Source organism: Elgaria multicarinata, chromosome 5 (assembly GCF_023053635.1).
Source record: "Elgaria multicarinata webbii isolate HBS135686 ecotype San Diego chromosome 5, rElgMul1.1.pri, whole genome shotgun sequence".
Lineage (NCBI taxonomy): Eukaryota > Metazoa > Chordata > Lepidosauria > Squamata > Anguidae > Elgaria > Elgaria multicarinata.
The window spans coordinates 58711831-58728264 of NC_086175.1; positions in this window are offsets into that span (position 1 = coordinate 58711831).

Below are 16434 nucleotides of genomic sequence, written 5' to 3' on the forward strand. Positions count from 1 at the left end.
TGCTTCCTTTAAAGCCTGCTCTCTCTTCCACCCTGATTCCATCTGCTCAGGCTTTGCTTATCTATGCAAAAATGTTTGCAAAGAAAAACAAACAGGCAAGCTGCAGCTGCTGATAATGCACGTCGATCTGTTCAAACTGTATTTTTCAGAAAGTTAAGAAACATGTAACACATAATACTGACATTTCATCTTTCTTTTTCACGCTGAACTAAGTTGTGTTTAAAGGCATTCTATGCACACGCTGTGTAATTACATTAATCAGAGAGAGCTTCTTCTCGGTGTTCCTTTCTGGTTACTATGGCAGCACCCACATATTTGCACAGAACGGAGCATGGGTAGGCCCACTCTTAATTAGACTTACAAAGCAGTTACATTTCAAAGGAAGGCAATTAATACAAAGTTAGAAGTACGGCTGCTGAAAAAGAGTGATAGGCCTGAAAATATTTCCATATTTTTCCTTGCGGTTATACCACCGCTTTTTATTAGAATGTGTTTCATCTTGCTTTCCTCTACCCACTGCTCCCCCGCCCTGAACACTCTGCTCTGCCGCCCATACACTGCTTGCTTATGTGTGCTACTGTGTAAACATAGCAGCTCCTTAGATTGAGGACGTAACTACATGTGACATTCGTGGCAAAATTAGCAACCATGTGTTTTAAAAATTAAATATGAAGTGGGGCAGGGCGATTGGGTGAAATCCAATGTTCTGCTCACGCAACAGGACTTCCCCGGCTCTCCTCCTCCCTGCAGCCTCCCACGCCCCCCCCCCAGATCTGTGGGGATGCAAGGGGGGAGGGGGAAAATGTTCTGCCAAAGTTATCCATGTTGATGATGGATGGCCAGGACTGGGTACAACTCATGCTGTTTATTTATATATTTTCAATATTTCCTGGTCACCTTTCAGGGCTATTAGGATTGTGCAGGGAGGGAAGGTTTATGCAATCTTCTTGAAAATCACAACCCAACCCCCACCACCCACCGCATGGCAATTACCATTAGGATAAAAACTACCATTAGCACCAATCCCAACTTCTGTCCCTGCATCCTGCGATCCTGATAACATTCCCCCCCACATAACCTCGCCTGCCTGGTATTTAAATTAAAACACATGTAGTGGTTTTTTCCCCAACTAAACTGTTCATTCTTTTATGCAGAATGTAGGTTATAATTCCTATTATGAGAAAGTGGAGCAGGTAGGAAAGGGATAACTCTTCGCTGTCTTCTGAACCCAGTCAGTGTGATTGGCAATAATGTCATTAATGACAATAGCACCTCCTTTGCATTGACTGGGTGACCTGCTCTCAGGCAGTAACAGAAATCAAAGTGTTGCAGCTCCCCTGTGGACACACTGGGGGCTGATATGAATTTAACAGATCTAACTGCCCTACTGAAGACTTTCCAAAGATCTCTGGATCTCCTGAAGAAGCACAAACCTGTATGCGAATTTTTGAGCAATTAAGTTGTTTTAGGGTAGGGACTTTACCTGCAGTTGGAAACAGAATCTTTGAATAAGGCTAAAACCCTAATCATATCTCCTAGTAGCGAATAATTCCCACTGCAGTCTGTGACATTTACTTCTGAGTAAACGTACACAGGATCACATTGTACAGTGTAGGTGGACCTTGATCCAGCAGGGCCATTCTGATGTTCTCACAGTTACACCACTCTGTTCCATGGAGGAACCCATTTTTGCTGCAGTGGCCTTGGCACTCATGACAGTCTGCGGTTCACGCTGACCTGGGGTTCTGAATGGTAGCATTCTGATCAGCAATTCATTATCTAACAGCTCCTTGTGGTTTTATATAATTTTAAAATATCTCATAATTTCTGCTAAACAGGAATAGAACAGGCTGAAGTGTGGGTGGCCCTTGGCTGAACAGCTCTCCCCAAAAATAGAAAGGCAAGGCAAACACAATGTTCCTTGCATGCAACATTTCCAAATCTGCTTTAATAAATGGTTACATCTCTACCAGGTTGTTGCAATTTGTTGTTGTTGTTGACATTGGTAGAAGCTTCTCACACTCATGGGATGATCCCATCTTCAGGTATGCCTGTTAGGCTTTGTTACGCACTGGTTATCTCTCGGTTGGACTACTGCAACCTTCTTCTGTCTGGCCTTCCTTCGTCTCACATCAGTCCGCTGGTCTCTGTCCACCACTCTGCCGCTAAGATCATCTTCTTGGCCCGCCGCTCTGACCATGTCACTCCACTTCTGAAATCTCTTCATTGGCTTCCAATTCACTCCAGAATCCAATATAATCTTCTCCTGCTGACCTTCAAAGCTCTTCACGGTCTAGCTCCTGCCTATCTCTCCTCTCTCATCTCACATTATTGCCCCGCTCGTGCTCTCCGCTCCTCTGATGCCATGCTTCTCGCCTGCCCAAGGACCTCCACTTCCCTTACTCGGCTTCGTCCTTTTTCTTCTGCTGCCCCTTACGCCTGGAACGCTCTTCCAGAACACTTGAGAACTACAAACTCAATCACTGCTTTTAAAACTCAGCTAAAAACTTTTCTTTTCCCTATAGCCTTCAAATATTGAGTTTGTTCTGACTCTATACTGTTAGCTTCTCCCTACCCGGTGCCTGTTTACACTTCCCTGTGCCTGTTTGCATTCTCCTTCCCTCTTTATTGTTTACTACAACTTATTAGATTGTAAGCCTATGCGGCAGGGTCTTGCTATTTACTGTGTTATCTGTACAGCACCATGTACATTGATGGTGCTATATAAATAATAATAATAATAATAATAATAATAATAATAATAATAATAATAATTATGCTGACACAACTTCTCCTGTTGACCTTCAAAGCTTTTCACAGTCTAGCTCCTCCCTATCTTTCCTCTCTCATCTCACACTATTGCCCCGCTCGTGCTCTTCGCTCCTCTGATGCCATGTTTCTTACCTGCCCAAGGGTCTCTACTTCCCTTGTTCGGCTTCGTCCATTTTCTTCCGCTGCCCCTTATACCTGGAACGCTCTTCCAGAACATTTGCGAACTACAAGTTCAATCGCAGTTTTTAAAGCTCAGCTAAAAACTTTTCTTTTTTCTAAAGCTTTTAAAACTTGATTTTGTTCTGACTTTTATACTGTTAGTTTTACTCTACCCTGTGCCTGTTTGGTGCATTCTCTTCCCCTTCTTTTTGTTTTATTATGATTCTATTAGAATGTAAGCCTATGCGGCAGGGTTTTGCTATTTTATTGTTTTACTCTGTACAGCACCATGTACACTGATGGTGCTATATAAATAAATAAATAAATAAATAAATAATGCTTTTCCCAACTTGGTGCCCTGTTGATCTTTTGGATTAAAACTCCCAGCATTCCTGACCACTGCCAATGTTGGTTGAGATAGATGGGCACAGAAGTCCAACACTTCTGGACTTCACTAGGAGTTCTAGTATCATCTTGGGCTGGTGGAAGCTGGATTTGTAGCAGGGGAAGTGGCTATCCTACACCAGATTTTATTCACAAAGCCAAGACTGAATCCATCCCTTGCTCTGGCATATTGCTGCAGCGGGTAAGAACAATGACATTGTCTAACCGAACAGATGAATCGTGAACAGATGAACAGATGAACTACAGACATTGGGAGGACTACAGATGAGACTGACAGGGGTAAGCAATATGTTGCCCTCCAGATGTTTGGACTACAGCTCCCATCAGTTCCAGCCAGCATGGCCAATGGCCAGAGATTGTGGAGGTTGTAGTCCAAAACATCTGAAGGTTACAAGACACCTTACTCAATATAAGTGTGGAAAGGTGGGATTGGGCATGAAGAATAAAGGATGCACACAGGTGGCAGCAGCCTTTCTCACTTGCTCACTTGCTAAGCCTGGAGCATCGTTACTGTCTGTTAAAGCTATTACCCACTGTGCATCACTATTCCATATTTTTCTTCTCTCTGTCTTCCAGCAATCAAGTATAGGGTCATAGGAAGATGCCTTATACAGAGTCAGATCATTGCCCCAACTAGCTCAGTACACCACCTTTCCCAAATGTGGTGCCTTGAAGATGTGTTGGACTACAATTCCCATGCTGGCTATAGATAGGAGTTGTAGTCCAATACATCTGCAGGACACCAGGTTGGGGAAGGTTCATCTACAAGGACTGGCAGTAGCTTTCCGGGATTTAGATAGGGTTTGTTCCCAGTCCTACCTGGAGGTACCACGGATAGAACCTAGGACCTTCTCCATGCAAAAGATGTGTTGCACCACTGAACTACGGCCCCTTCCCCAAGCAGCCATCCAAAGCCTCCAAGAACAAGGATATTCCCACCCAATGCAAGGGAAGCCAATAGCAAGGTCTAGGTCAGGGGTTGCCAGTCCACCTGTTGCAAGTGTTGGACTACATCTCCTACCAGCCCCAGCCATGACCAACTATCAGGGATTATGGGAGTTGCAGTCCAAACTGCCTGGAATGCACCAGTTTGCCTATCGCTGGCCTAGGTTTGAGTCCCTTTTCCATCCAAACTGAATGGACAAAGCCTCTTTCAGCAGTAGAGCCATTGTTTTGCAGGCAGAAGATAACAGATTTAATCTGCCAGCATTTACAGGTTTTTTTGTTTTTTTAAAAAGCTCTCTAGTAGAAGATCCAATAAAGGCCTCTGCCTGAATCCTTAGAGAGCCCCCACACATGCAAGAACACTGGGCTAGATGAAACACTGCTCTGACTCAGTTGAAGGCTCTTTCATATCTTCATATGCCAGGAGCAAATCAAAAAAAGTCAGGCTTTACATTGCAAAGCTCAACTTAACATTGCCCAGGAGTAGGCATCAAACCCACATTTCCTATTGGTGATGTAGTTGCCAGGGAGCCTGTGGGAAAGGCTGTCACCGTTATTGCATTATCTCTTCCCTCCTCTAATACTCTTATTGTGTTAGTTCGTTCTTTAATTTTTTGCCTGGAGAGAAGGGCATCCCCAGGCAGATTATGAAAGCAAAGGCCCTGATGTAGCACCAGCTATCATAGTTGCACCGTAGGACTGTATAGCCCATTTGCAGATGCCAATATGAGCTTAATCCAAGAGATTATATTCCTTATGATCAGAGGCGACTGGGGTGCCGATGTCAGTGGGTTGGTAAATCCAGTCTGGGTTTGAGTCAGAACCAGTCAGAACTCTAAAGGAGCTATTCAGGTGCTTTGTACGTTGGATAGCTTTTTTGGAGTTCTGAGTCGTTCTGACTGAAACCTGGAGCGGATTCACTGCCCCACTGACTTCAGAGCCACCAGCCACCACTGCTTACACTACACACACACACACACACACACACACACACACACACACACACACACACAGCCAGCTCTGTGTAATGCCTGGCACCAAGACAGCACCTACACCTTTACTGATGAGTAACACACAAATAGCTGCTAGCATTATCATTCCCTCATTCCCAACCCAATGTGAAAAAATAAGGGATTCCCTCCTTTCACAATTTTTCATATAAATCATCTCCAAAGGTGGTAACAACCTTTGAAAAGTGTTGAGGGGGAGCATATTTGAATAATGCATTTCTAGTGGAGGCGGGGCATCTTGCATTAATGTTACATTTTCTACCCATATCCATTGCTATAAAATATTGGAAAAGGATTTTCTTCCCAGAGTCTCTGGCTCATGAAGAAAGATGACAGCCACCACTTTGAAAGGTGGTGGTGAAACCATGACTGATGTCTTAGAGGTCTCTGGGAAGCCATCTTGGAAAGAACGTAGAAATTATGTTGTTGTGTCAGTGGCTAGTACTTTAGTTGAAACCAGGTCACCCTTGCACCATGAAAGAGATATTATATCCTGGAAGAAACGATAAGATTCCATAGAGAGAGGGTAAGCATAAGACATATTTTCTCTCAGCTAAATCTTTCAAGCCCTATTAATTTTGCATGTTTCCAAGCAGACACATGTGCCAGGAATTAATAGACGGATTTGTGCAATTGCACAGCAGACACAGGGAAAGGAAGAAAAGGAACCTCTTGTGCAAGCACTGAGTCATTACTGACTCTTGGAGGGATGCCAGCTTTCGCTGATGTTTTCTTGGCAGGCCTTATAGCAGGGTGGTTTGCCGTTGCCTTCCCCGGCCGTGATTACCTTTCCCCCAGCTAACTGGGTACTCATTTTACCGACCTCAGGAGGATGGAAGGCTGAGTCGACCCAAGCCGGCTGCCTGAAACCAGCTTCTGCTGGGATCGAACTCGGGGAGAGTTTCAGCTGCAGAAACTGCTGCTTTACCAATCTGAATTGATCTGCATTTGAATTTGAACACAGTTTATGTTCCTCATAGAGAATTAGTAGAAGAAAGGGAAATAGACATTGTTGAAACTAGGGGTGTCCTCCGCTCCATTTTGGATCCCCAGATCCGAAGTGGAGCGGGCTGATCCAGACCTCCAAAGCCCGTTTCCGGAGCAGATCGGGTTTGGACTGGTCTGAAGCTCCGGAGCCAGGTAAGTGAGGAGAGGAGGGGAGCTTACCTGGCTCCCCTGTCCACCGCCACTGCGGTCTGTGCAGTGACGGCGGGGGAGCCAGGTAAGTGGAGAGGGGGGAGGGGGACTTGCCTGCCTCTGTTGTCGTCTGGGCAGCATCTTCAACTGATGCCCAAGCCTAAGACTAGAAACAGGCCTGTTTCCAGTCTTAGGCCTCGGCGTCAGTTGAAGATGCCGCCCGGACCATGATGGAGCTAGGTAAGTGGTGGAGAGTGGAGGGTGGCTTACCTGGCTCCGCCGCTCGCCACTGCCACAGTCTGTGCGGCAGCGGACGACGGAGCCAGGTAAGGGGAGGGGGGCTTATTCAGCCCCATTTTGTCCCCCCTTTCCCACTTACCTGCCTCTGCCGCCCACACTGGAGGCAAGTAAGTGGGGAAGGGGGCGGCAAAATGGGGGCCGAATATCAATCTGGACCTCCGGATCTCACTCCGGATCCGGATCTGGTTCCGGAGCGGATCGGGGGAGGTTCAGATCAACCTGTTCAGGCCCGACTGGAAGGTCTGGATCGGGATCTGAAGCGGATTGGGGGCCCTGTGCACAGCCCTAGTTGAAGCTATTTATGACAAATCATAGCTGTGATCCTCTCACACATATAAGGCTAATGGAGCACTAAGCACCGGTACTGCGATTGGCTGCTATTTTCAGAGGTTGCTACATCTGTGTGTGGCTTCCCTGTGTAGTTAACCATTTAACTGCTGTGGCACCCCTGCAGTGAAGAACCTTCTGGCCCTGGACTGGCTCTCCCCAACCAGGCTGGCCATTGAATCCTCCTAGAGTGGAAGGAGTATAAGAAGGCATCCTGTTCCAGTTGAGCCTTGCTTGAGCAACACAGTCTTCCTGTGTTCCCATATCCTTGGTTAGATTTTGCTCCTTGCTCCTGCATGCTGGTTTGTCATTCAGTTCTCTGTGGTCCCAGTTTCTGCCTTGTCCCACAGCTTCTGGATTATAGCTCCTGGCTCACCTCCAACTGTTGACCATGGCTCAATCCTGTCAGTTTTACAGTATGAAAGGCCAGGCTGTGCTTCCTATATTGATAATGTGCCTGGGAGAAAGGATTTGGAACCAGGTGGGGGGGATCAGGGAGGAATAATCAGTGTAGTGACAAGTAGAGACAGCCAGGTAAGGGGAATGCAGCCCAGACAGTTAATGGCTATGCTGTGTTCCAGTCCTTTTCCTGCAGCTTTGTTGGCTGCCCTTTCAGCCTGCCCTCAGGTCTCTTGATGTTGCTTTTAAATGCCAGATTGGGACATAATAAGATCTCCCTCATCCATGATCTAATAATGGAGTTGATCTGGTGTGTATAACTGAGACCTGGGTGGGTGAAGAGGGAGGAGTTAATCTCTCCCAGCTATGTCCATCAGGGTACTTAGCTCAGCACCAGGGTAGGTGTGATGGCTGGGGAGGGTCATTTGCTGTGGTCTGTAGGGATTCTCTCTCTCTCTCTCTCTCTCTCTCTCTCTCTCTCTCTCTCTCTCTCTCTCTCTCTCTCCCCCCTCCCTTCCTCCCTCCCTCCAGGCTCCCTGTCCATCTGACTACTGGTCTGGAGCATTTGCATCTTGAGTTGGGCCAGTGAGACAGATTGAGGATTCTGCTGATATACCACCCACCCTGCTATCCAGCAGTCTTCCTATATGAGCTGTGGCTAAAGATTTCATGGACTCCATGATAACCATGGGATTGTCCCAACATGTCATCAGCCCAACATAGGTAGCAGGACTTGGTTTTCTCAGCCAGATATGGGGATAGTGATATGAAAGTGGAGACCTTGAATCAGCCCCTTTGTCACAGTCAGATTAAATCCAGCTTTTCCACTCTGCAAGGATGGGGGAACCTATTAAGTTGATCCATCCCTGGAGGCTTATGGATCTGGATGGTTTCCTGAGAGCTTTGGGGAGTTTCTGGCTGATATATGGCTGGTAATATTTGATAGGCGCACCATAACTTTTGATAATATTGTCCATCTGTTCGCCCTAAATGCTTGAACATGGGGATCACCTAACAAAGGAGAGCTAGAGCTGAGCATTTTGGTGGCCTCCAGAAAGGGTTTCAGGACCACCATCAGCTGCAATTCAGCATCCTAGCAGTGGCCAGGCACACCAAAGTTCCCCAGCCTTGCCAACTCCTGCACTACTATTCTCTTGCTCTGTCATGACCCTCTGGCATCCTACATGGGGAGCTGCACCTCACCCCCACATCCTGGCACATATGGAGTACCAGTGAGGCAGCCCCAATCGTGCCTGTTTCTAATGCAGCACCAAACTACTGCCCTTAATGCTGTGGTGGAAGTAATTCTGATGTGTGTTGTCAGTGAGGTTGTGAATGGTGGCACGTTGAATGGTGCCATATTCTTTCCACCTCCAACCCAGAGTGGCCCTCATGATGAGCTGGCATTTGTGAGTGATCCAGACAAAGCTCACATGTCCAGTCTCCTGCACTGCCCTCATGTTCTTCTTCTCTTGATTTTTCTGCCATTGTATGGAACTGGTCCTTGACCTTAATGTGAAGGAAGGCTAACCCACACTCTACCTTACAGTCCCAATAGTACTGGTTTCTGCTCTTGCAGTGCACTGAGATGGACACGTAAGCATGTACTCTTCCATGGCTGCTCCAAATACCATAGGTGAAGTGTACCATCTGTGGCTCTCCACTCCACAACAGAGCCCACACTTTCTCCTTGGCCTTCCACCAATGTCCCATAAAGGTGATGATGGCATACTGTAAGATGGTTCCAAAAACTCCATCAAGCAGTTGAAACCAACAGTTGTCTAATGCCAATGTCCCAATGTGGAGTAGTGGAGTAGTGAACTGTTGCTGTATAGCTTATGAGAAGTGAATGTGCTTCATGCCCTGTAGAGCATTAAACTGCAGTGGTGTCAGAAATTCCTGTTTCATGACCCCATGTGGAGCTGCCTATGCTTTTCTATATCTAAGGTAGGGAAGGCTTTGACGCCCTGCTGTTGCCCTTTTTGCAAAGGCACTGGGGCTGGCAGGCAGCAGCAGCCTCAGAACAGGGGTGAAGCTCATGACAACCAGAACACCAAAGCTTGTTGAAACCTAGGCCTTCATGCATGACAAAGAGTATTTGTCAACATTTCCTCTTCTACGATGATGATGATGATGATGTTGATGACGATGATGATTTTACATTTCTATATCACCCAATAGCCAAGGCTCTCTGGGCAGTTTATAAAACTTTAAAAATACAATGTAAACCATAATATAGAAACCATGTACAAAACAATTTTAAACCAGCAACAATAAAAAAAATCCCAGGACCAGGTGAAACCGTATCTTATCCTGTCAAATGTCTGGGAAAGGAGGACAGTCTTAACCTGGTGCAAAAAAGATGACAGTGTTGGTGCCAAGCAGATCTCAGTGGGGAGAGCATCTCACAATCAGGGGGCCACTGCTGAGAAGGCCCTTTCCCTTGTTCCCATCTTCTGAACCATCCTTGGTATAGATACAGGAACTCTGCCCTATGCTTTTGTATCTGATCAGCATAGCTAGTAGAAACCGATGCAAAATACTGTCCTCGTGTATTTTGTAACCTAGACGATTGCAGCCATTGCATTGGCTGCAACATAACAGCGCAAAGGAGTATGATTGTTCTACTCCTTCAATACCTTTCTATAAATGTCACGGAAAAAGTAACAGAAAAGGCATTCGTAACACATGATAAAAAGGGCAGACTCTTATTCACCTCTTTGGCTCCAAACTGCCTCATAAATAACTGGAATTCACCCTTCACCAAGAACAAGTCTTCAGCTCGCAGGAAACTTTAAAACACACTGTTAAAGCTTCAGGGTATGTGAGAGGAAGAAAAGTCCATATATTCCTTTGTTCCTATTTTTAAGGCTTCTGCTCAAGAGGTTTATGTCTTATCTGCAAAGGATGAATCTTGCCCAATAGAATTTACTAGTGCTATCAAGCAGCAAATTCTATGTTACTTCTGAACAGAATACAAAAATAAAGAGGCATCTACAGGCAGATAAATATAACATAGTCGGTCGTGTCAGACAATAACATTTTCTAGGATTTGTTTTCAGACATTTTTTAAATATAAACATTTAAAAAACAAAACAAAAACCACACACACACACACACACACACACACACACACACACACACACAAACACACACAGATAACGCAACAATGAGTTTGCATTTTATCCAGTTCATTTCTTAGTATTCTACAAGATCGTAACTTTTCATGCTGAATTGGTATCTTGAGGTTTTATGGATTTAAAGCCTTTCTCTTTCAATCCTCCTTTTTTCTGTATTGAACTCCATCTATTGCTATACCAAACAATATAGTTATTTATGTGAACTGAGCCCCTTGTCATTAGCATGTGCAGTGGGCAACTGATTTACACCACAGTTAAGAGCATAACACTGTAAAGTACACTCCTTAGAGAGGGACCATAGCTCAGTGGTAGAGTACATGCTTGGCATGCAGAAGGCCCCAGGCGCAATCCCTGGCATCTCCAGGTAACAAGATCAAGCAGCAGGTGATGTGCAAGTAATTTTCTTGCACCATTCTGGCTGCAGAACATGCACTGCACTGTAGTACAGTGCTTTGTCTATTGCTACTAAAGTCAATGGACTAGCCAGACCAAAGCCTAATTTACACCTGGCATTTATCCCGGGGTGGACTCAAGGTTGTCCCTGCAGGTCCAAATGACACACAGCTGATCCTGGGGTGAACCGGGGACGAGCATTCAGTTCTCCCAGGATACCTGGGACTGCTTTTGTCTCATTTTTTTCTCCAGTCTTGGGACAATCCCAAGGTCCACGGGCGGTGTGGCTCTCCCTCCTGGGGTCCTCCCTCTTCCCCGTGAGTAGCAGGGCTCAGGAAAGGGCAAGGAGCTATGCGGGGAGAGTCCATGGGCATTGGGGGTGATGGGGATAACATTTTTGCCATGTTTGTGATGGCTCTCGGCACCTTCCAGCACCGAGTTTGTTGTGTTTGTTGTTGTTTTTAAAAAATCGTACCTTCATGCAGGATCTCTGCTTGTAAAAAAAATAAAATGGTATCTCAGAATGGCCCTCCTTTACTTCCAGGAAAACTCACTGATGTGTGGCCCCTGAGGAACGATCCTGGAAGCGCCAAAGCCTGTGATCATTCCTCCTGGAAGGCCTCCAGGTGTAGATTAGGCCCAAGCTAAAACACCATTTACTGTATATGTTTAGTCTTTTCTACTTCTACAGTACAGATTTAAACTGACGTAACCACTATTTCCCTTCCCTCGCTCTTGGAGACCTTGGCACTCATCGTCCTGTGTGCAGGGGCGGGGAGGGGGTGGGTTTCAAGATCTTTACCAGAATTATTAGCAGTCTCAGAGGACTAGAGCAGCCAGGATCTGTTGGTGGAAGGCATGGCCGTTCAGATGCCATGAAACAGATTTACATTTCTAGCAGGGTAAGAAAAATGACCCTAAATGCTGCATTACATACTTCCCATGTGCCAGCCAAGGAGCAGGAGGGAAAGCAGCCATGGAAGGGCTCCTGCTCCTGCTCCTCTGAATGAGAATGGACCAGGGATTTGTAGCATTACACATAATTCAAATCCACCTTTCTTCTTGTTGACATCCTCTGATCCATCCAATGCTGTTGGTAGCAGGGTGACACTGGATTGAGCAAAGCAAAGGGAATGTGGGATCACTGTTCCTAATGACTCAAATGGAATACATGCCATTTAGTCCAGCCCAGAGGTTCCTGTAATGTTGCTGAATCAGGGTGATGCATGTAATCCCATTATTGCATTTACAGCACTTTGCGCTCCTTGTACCTTTTGTCTCTTATATTTCACAAATGCCTCTCAGTTTTATATTGTTAAATGTCTCCCATTAGACCTATTAACAAGTTTTTCAATTCAATTAAATATTGATTGTCAATTTGTTACATAGAAATGTAACACAACCTTGGGGTGGAATGAATAAATGAAAGGCAAGAACTTGGTGTTCATTGTAATGAATTGGCCCCATGCCCTACATTACGGACACTGGCGTGCACTGCAACTGCTTTGTTCCTTATTTCACCACTACAGGAACTCTGATGCTTAAGTGTTCTATAATGAGCCTATTGACATAAACGCTTTTCAGATATACTGAGCAGACTATCACATAATAGCACATAGGTATCTCTAAACAGTAGAGCTGATCTAAAGTGCAGGTAAGGCAATCAAAATACTTTAAAAACCTTGCCTTAATCTTTTCCTTTCCACAGATTCTTCTGCTTTTTAACATTTCATCCTATCTCCAATGAAACATTGGCTTATTAATAGGCATGTGCTCCACTCCAATTAGAAGCGCAGAAGCAGGAGCGGATTGGCCTGCTTCGCCTTGCCCAGAGGCGGAGTAGAAGTGGACCGCGGACCCCTAGAAGCAAGGCAAAGAGAAACGCCCATTTTTCAGAGCTCCTCTTTCAGGTGGACCGCTCCGATCGCCATCTTGAAACATTTCGCCCATAGATAACTGGGTTGTTTTTGAAGCTATCGTTCTGAAAATTCTTGTGTTTAGACAGTCGTGGATGGGGGTCATTTTGAGACTACTCTCACCTCTCTGCGTCGTGCGGGTCGCGTGCTATATTTTTTTAAAAATTGGGTAAACGAACATTACAAACAGGGACAGCGCGGGTCAAACGGTGGTTTTCGCCCATAGGATTGCATTGCAGAAAAGAATCGGGGATAACTGGGTTGTTTTTTAAGCTATCGTTCTGAAAATTCTTGTGCTCAGAGAGTCGTGGATGGGGGTCATTTTGAGACTACTCTCAGCTCTCTGTGTGGTGCAGGTCGCGCACTAGAATTTTTTAAAATGTAGGGTAAAGGCAGGGAAAAGATTACCTTTTCGATTGCTGAGGGGCAGAGTCAACTCCCGGTCATGATCACATGATCCCAAAGTTGGAGGAGGGGATAGGCAAAAAGAAGTCATCCGGGGTTTAGCACAAGGAACCTGTCTATGTGAATGAGCTATTCATACATAGGCCCTGTTTGCACATCATGACAGCAATTCCAGGGCTGTTTAACCAGTAATGGCCAGGGATGAATAAGCATGTGAGCAGCACACTAGCCATTTTTATTTCACTTCACATCCCAGGAGCCCCCTGTTCTTAGTTGTTTCATGATGTCTGAACCCAGAAACTTTGGGGTTTTATGGGTTAAACAAACCAGAGTTAATTCATCATCAAACAATAGACAGTTGTTGGGTTAACTCTGGGTTGCTTAAATAACCTGGAGGTTCTGGGTTCAAATGTCACAAAACAACCTGGGAACTAGGCATTGTTGGATTGTTCATTGAAATAAGAAATGGCTTGTGTGCAGCTCAGATGCTTGCCTATCCATGGCAATTCCAAGATTAAATAACCCAGGAATTGCTGAAGAGATGAAGACCCAATTGTAGATAAATACATTGCTACAAATATTTAAGATCGGGATGGAAAAGATAGTTTATAGGTGGTTTGGAAGCAGATTCTTTTTGGCAAAGTATATTATCTGTTTCTGTATGCACCTTCTGTAAGCTTTATTTGGCCCATTCTATTATTAAGCAAGGAAAGGGCAGCATTCATAGAATATAGCTGTTGAGGTTCCATTATTATAGGATGAATGGTTCATTAATCATGCTGAGTACTGTTTTCTCCCAAATGTGAGACAATCAAAGAGGGTTCTGGAAAGGTCACTTAACTTAATGTAGGATAAATAAATGTGTTCAGATATTTGTAGGAGTCTCTCATATTCCACTGCGGCTCAGGTGAATGCTGTGTCAAATGCAGAATTTTGAGCCAGCTGCTTCTCTCTGATGCATCTAAGAGGGAGGACAGGGTGACACTGTCTGAGCTTGGATTACTAATAATATTTCCCGTGAAAAACAATTTCATCAAGAAAACACACACACACACACTTCTTTCTGCATCAATTGAAGAATTCTTTTATAATATCTAGGTAATAATGTTTAGTTTTGGGAAATCTGGCACAGCCAACCTACTCAGTAAACAGAGAATGCACTCTGACCTGGCCAAGAGGAAAATATATTTATTCACTTATGAATAGACTTGTGATGCTTTTACAACAGGTTGAATGACCACAAGATAATGTGTAGGAAAACAAGTCCATTACTCCCACTCAGCCAGGACGGCTTGAGCGGGGGAATTGGCAGGTGCAGTGGGGAGGAGGGGAATAAAGGCCTCATGTGTAGGCACATGTGGGCCATGTCAGGAAGGAATGGGGCTGAGCCTATAAAGTCCAGTCCTGCCCCATTCTCGGCCTCTTTGGTAGGGATGGCGACCACTCTGGCACCTTCTGGTGATTGGAATGTCCCGAGCTCCTGCTCCTCGCAAGTTTTACAGTTCCCATGTCAGGATATAGTATGCCTTCGGAGGTCCTCCTGCCTCATCTATTCAGAGTTCTACAGCTTTGAGTGGGGATGATGTGGGGTGGTCTCCCCATACTCTCCAGGTGTCGTATAAGAGAGGGGCCAAGTTTACCCGACTCCTGGCTTATGAGAGTGGCTCACCCATAATGCCAGGCAAGTTGCCTGAGGTAAGGACATATAGATTCCCGCACTTTTCACATGCAGATCCAGGAGGGGTTGAATATCCCTTATTGCTTAATAAAGAGGCCCTACTTTATCCCAGACTCTGGTGTCCCTGTCTTTATTCCGTGCTTCCTTCTCCACTCACAATTACCTTTTCAATTGTTATTTGAGTGAATACTTAAAGTGAGCCTAACATTCCTGGCAGGATTTATATCTTAAATTATTCCTGACACAATTATTACACTAGGTTGTTTTGCCTAAATCTTTCCATACTGAAATATAAACCAGATTTATTTATTTATTTATCATTTTATTTATTTATTACATTTCTATACCGCCCAATAGCCGAAGCTCTCTGGGCGGTTCACAAAAATTAAAATCATAGTAAGACAATCAACAGGTTAAAAGCACAAATACACAATACAATATAAAAAGCACAACCAGAATAAAAACCACACAGCAAAATTGATATAAAATTAAAATACAGAATTAAAACAGTAAAATTTAAATTTAAGTTAAAATTAAGTGTTAAAATACTGGGAGAATAAAAAGGTCTTCAGCTGGCGACGAAAGCAGTACAGTGAAGGCGCCAGGCAGACCTCTCTGGTGAGCTCATTCCACAACCGGGGTGCCACAGCGGAGAAAGCCCTCCTCCTAGTAGCCACCTGCCTCACTTCCTTTGGCAGGGGCTCATGGAGAAGGGCCCCTGAAGAAGATCTTAAGGTTCGGGCAGGTACATATGGGAGGAGGCGTTCCTTCAAATAACCTGGCCCCAAATGGTTTAGGGCTTTAAATGTCAATACCAGCACTTTGAATCGGGCCCGGACCTGGACTGGCAGCCAATGAAGTTGTAAAAGGACTGGCGTAATATGATCTCGCCGGCCAGTCCCTGTTAGTAAACGGGCTGCCCTGTTTTGTACCAGCTGAAGCTTCCAAACCGTTTTCAAAGGCAGCCCCACGTATAACGCATTGCAGTAATCCAAACGAGAGGTTATCAGAGCATGGATCACTGTAGCTAGGCTATCTCTGTCCAGACAAGGGCGTAGTTGGTATATCAACCTAAGCTGATAAAAGGTGCTCTTTGCCACTGAGTTCACTTGTGACTCAAGTGACAGTTCTGGATCCAAGAGCACCCCCAAACTACGGACTCGATCCTTTAGGTTTGCCAGGACAGGGCAAACATCACCTCGCCGGACAGATGAACTACCCGCTAACAGTACCTCCGTCTTGTCTGGATTGAGTCTCAGTTTGTTAGCCCTCATCCAGTCCATTACCGTGCCCAGGCACTGGTTCAGAACAGTCACTGCCTCACCTGGGTTTGATGAAAAGGAAAGGTAGAGCTGGGTATCATCCGCATATTGATGACACCTCAGTCTACATCTCCGGATAACCTCCCCCAGCGGCTTCATGTATATGTTAAACAGCATAGGGGATAA